General features: G+C 42.4%; 1 pseudogene; it reads left to right on the forward strand.

Annotated features, from left to right (window-relative positions):
* Positions 1 to 1,776: 1,776 nt before the first annotated feature.
* Positions 1,777 to 2,014, forward strand: LOC139263569 (U2 spliceosomal RNA; annotated as a pseudogene).
* The last annotated feature ends 2,814 nt before the right edge of the window (positions 2,015 to 4,828 follow it).

Genomic DNA, 4,828 nt, shown 5'->3' on the forward strand with positions numbered 1-4,828 from the left:
AACCCCCTCATCTCCGGAATCAACCTAGTGAACCTTCTCTGAACAGCCTCCAATGCAAGTATATCCTTGCTTAAATACGGAGACCAAAATTGTACGCTGTACTCTAGGTGTGGCCTCACAATACCTTGTACAGTTATAGCAGGACTTCTCTGCTTTTATACTCCATCCCCTTTGCAATAAAGGCCAACATTCCATTCGCCTTCCTGATTACTTGCTGTACCTGCATACTAACATTTTGTGTTTCATGCACAAGGACCCCCAAGGTCCCTCTGTCCTGTAGCACTTTACAATTGTTCGCGATTTAAATTATAATTTGATTTTTTATTTTTTCTGCCAACTTCACATTTTCCCACATTATACTCCATCTGCCAAATTTTTGCCCACTCACTTAGCCTGTCTATATCCCTTTGCAGATTTTTCGTGTCCTCCTCAGAATTTGATTTCCCACCCATCTTTGTATCATCAGCAAACGTGGCTACATTACACGAGGTCCCTTCATCCAAGTCATTAATATAGATTGTAAATAGTTGAGGCCCCAGCACTGATTCCTGTGGCATCCCACTGGTTACTGTTTTTCAACTGGAATATGACCCGTTTATCCCGACTCTCTGTTTTCAGTTAGTTAGCCAATCTTCTATCCATGCTAATATATTACCCCTAACCCTGTGAACTTTTATCTTGTGCAGTAACCCTTTATGTGGCACCTTATCGAATGCCTTCTGGAAATCCAAATACACCACATCCACTGGTCCCCCCTTATCCACCCTGCTCGTTACATCCTCAAAGAACTCCAGCAAATCTGTTACATTTCAAACTATTGCCAGTTCTGGTGAAGGATCATCGACCTGAAACGTTAACTCTGTTTCTCTCTCCACAGATGCTGCCTGACCCGCTGAGATTGCCAGCATTTTCTGATTTCATTTCAGACCCCTTTCCTTGTTGGAAACACGAGGGAATGTCAGGTGAGAAAAGGACTGAGATCAGTTTCATTGCCCCGCTGACACTTGCTGCCTGGGCTCACACATGAAGAATGACCATATGTGCAAAGTGGCTGGGATGAGCGACCACTTTCACGAGACGAGACGAGGGGAGGGATGGAGAGAACATTGCAACAAATTTGAAAACAAGTTAAAACTTGAACAATGACATTTCCAGATTTCAACAAATACTAAATATAGCAAAGAGCCTCATGGCTGCATGAAACATTAAGTTTAAAAATGAAAGATTCCTGATCTCGCTTCCATCAAAAAACCTGCAGTAGTGCAAATATTGATGGATTACCACTGCACTTCTGTAAATAGATAGAGAGAAAATCAACCAGGCAACTATGAAAGAAAATACTTGCATTTATATAGTACCTTTCACATCCTCAAGATGTCCCAAAGCATTTACAGCTAACGAAGTACTTTTGAAATATAGTCAATGTAGGAAATACAGCAACCAATTATCAGCACGGTCCCACAAACAACAATATTAAGCAGATAATTGTTTTGGTGATGTTTGAGGGATAAATATTGGCCAGGACACCAGAACTCCCCTGCTGTTTTCTGAATAGTGCCATGGGATATGTCCACCTGAGGGTGCAGACGGGGTCTTGGTTTAATATCCCATCCGAAGGACGTCACTAGAATGTCAGCCTAGATTACGTGCTCACGAGTGGACTTGAACCCATGACCGATTGACTCAGAGGCGCGAGTGTTACCCATTTTCTGAAGCTATGCTGGAAGTTCTTAATAATCACCAAATTCTCTAAGTGATCATAAATCACAGCCTTCAATCGCTTCTCGGCCTTTTGGCTAAGATCATGCGTAACTGACCTGACAGGGGAGTAACCACCATGACCCCAAAGTGGTTCTCCCTGGATCAGGAAGGTATATGCTTGCTTTTTGGAAATAGGAGGTGGGTGGGGTGGCTTGACCCATCCACCTCCACAGAGGTGTGTGGGGGGCCTGACCCATCCACCTCCATGGCACGAACCTGGTATTGCAGTACTTCCAGGAACGGTGCAGTGGCTCTAGGCCTTTTGGCTAAGAGCATTGGCGCAGAGTGATCCTTGATGTGTGTAAGGTGACCTCTGGCGTTTGTGATTTGACAAAGAATTGGAACGATTGGCTACGAATTAAAAATAAATAAATAAATAAATAAAGCACAGCCTTCAAGCAACTTCCTTACAACTGCTATCAAACTGATGGGCCTATAATTCACCTTCTTAAATAATGGCTGCACACGAACCTCTCTCCAATGGAGCGATACGAATCTCAATAAGCTATTGAATATGATATATAATTTTGATATATATTATTGACTTGGATGTAGGTGTACAAGGCACAATTTCAAAATTTGCAGATAACGCAAAACTTGGAAGTATAGTGATCAGTGAGGATAGTGATAGACTTCAAGAGGGCAGGCTGGTAAAATGGGCGGACACATGACAGATGAAATTTAATGCAGAAAAGTGCAAAGTGATAGATTTTGGTCGAATGAGGAGAGGAAATATAAACAAAAGGGTACAATTCTAAAGAGGGTGCATGAACAGAGACCTAGGGGTATATGTGCACAAATCATTGAAGGTGGCAGGGCAGGTTGAGAATGGTTTGCGGGATGCTGGGCTTCATGAATAGAGGTATAAGAGTACAAAAATTATGATGAACCTGTATAAACACTGGTTTAGCCTTAACTGGAGTATTTCATCCATTTCTAGGCACCACACTTTAGGAAGGATGTGAAGACCTTGTAGAGGGTGTAGAAAAGATTTCCAAGAATGATTCCAGGGAGGAGGGACTTCAGTTACGTGGATAGACTGGAAAAGCTGGGGTTGGTCTCATAGAAACATAGAAAATAGATGCAGGAGCAGGCCATTCGGCCCTTCGAGCCTGCACCACCATTCAATATGATCATGGCTGATCATGCAACTTCAGTACCCCATTCCTGCTTTCTCTCCATACCCCTTGATCCCTTTAGCCATAAGTGCCATATCTAACTCCCTTTTGAATATATCTAATGAACTGGCATCAAAAATTTCTGTGGTAGAGAATTCCACAGGTTCACAATTCTCTGAGTGAAGAAGTTTCTCCTCATCTCGGTCCTAAATGGCTTACCCCTTATCCTTAGATTGTGACCCCTGGTTCTGGACTTCCCCAACATTGGGAACATGCTTCCTGCATCTAACCTGTCCAATCCAGTCAGAATTTTATGTTTCTATGAGATCCCCTCTCATTCTTCTAAATTCCAGTGAATATGAGCCTAGTCGATCCAGTCTTTCTTCATATGTCAGAGCAGAGAAGGTTGAGGAGATTTGATAGACAAAAAACTTTTTACACAGCGAGTGGTATGATCTGGACTCCACTGCCTGAAAGTGTGGTGGAGGCCGACTCAGTCACTGCTTTCAAAAGGGAGTTAGATAAGTAACTGAAAGAAAAACTTTTCAGGGCTACAGGGAAAGGGTAGGGTAGTGGGACTAGCTGAAGTGCTCCTGCAGAGAGCCGGCACGAGCTCGACAGGCCGAATGGCCTTCTTCCATGCTGTAACCATTCTCTGATTCTATATATGAGTCAGTGACTCACTTATGACTCTTATTTCTTTAAGCGCGTTAGCGGAAATGGAATCAGGTCCACCAGCACAATAAGCTTGAAGTACCTTAACCCTAGCTAAGACCATTTTTTACCATTAATTGTATAGCAACTCAAGCTGCACACCCATCAAGTAAAAGCTCAAACTAAAGCATTACGTTGTCTATGGTAGGATTGTAGTAACCTTTGACCTATGGTTATTCAAATAGTCTTATCTTTAGAAAGTCAATGATTTCATTGCTAAGTCTAATTACATTGAAGAAACATGACTGACTTTGATCTAAGTACATTAGATGGAAATGTTCTCAGATTATTGTGTAAAAGGATGCCATGTGTCATATGTATTCAGCAAGTTAGCCCCATACCTTGTAGACTAACCAATTTATGTCTTGTCAAGGCATTAATTGGATATGCAAAGCCTGATTTGGCTGGTGCCTTGGTATAAATGTCTTCAATGCTAGTTTTGATCAATACACCCTATACCTGGTAGCCTTGAAAATCTCTTAATTAATTCATAAGCATAGCCTCTTTTGCACTGGTTTAGACATGAGATGAGAGATAGAGAGACAATAAACAAGAGAACACCAAACTGTGTAGCTTGTACTTTACAGTCTTTTTTACCTCTCTGCTATAGGGAGCCATAGAATCTTATAGTACAGAAGGCCATTCACTCCATCATGCTTCTGCCTTCGCTTTGAAAGAGCCATCCAATTAGGCCCACCAACCTGCTCCTTCCTCGTAGCCCTGGAAAATTTGCCTTTTTCAAGTATATATCCAAGTCCCTATTGAAAGTTACTATTGAATCTGTTTCTACCACCCCTTCATGCAGTTAATTCCAGGTCATAACAACTCGCAACATTAAAAGTCTCATCTCCTCTCTGCTTGTTTTGGCAATTATCTTAAATCTGTGTCCTTATGTAACAAACCATCCTGGCAGTGTAAACAGCTTCTTCTTATTTACTCTATCAAAACCCTTCACAAGGATCCATGGCTTCATTTCTCACCCAAAGCTTTTCATCGATGGCTTATGATCGGAAGTTACTGGAGCGAACTGCAAGGCCTTTGTATCCATGCATGGCACGTGCATGGTTTCCTGGTACACAGCCTCGACATGAAGGACCGCCTGATATTATACTACAGGTTGAGGTTCCGAAATCCAGAAACCTCGGGACCGAGTCTGTACCGGATATTTCCGAATTTTGGAATGTCTTTGCCTGGGCCAAGGTAAGAGGGAAGAGGGAGGAAGGGGAGAAGTGGGG

Source organism: Pristiophorus japonicus, chromosome 4 (genome assembly GCF_044704955.1).
Source record: "Pristiophorus japonicus isolate sPriJap1 chromosome 4, sPriJap1.hap1, whole genome shotgun sequence".
Taxonomy (NCBI): Eukaryota; Metazoa; Chordata; class Chondrichthyes; family Pristiophoridae; genus Pristiophorus; species Pristiophorus japonicus.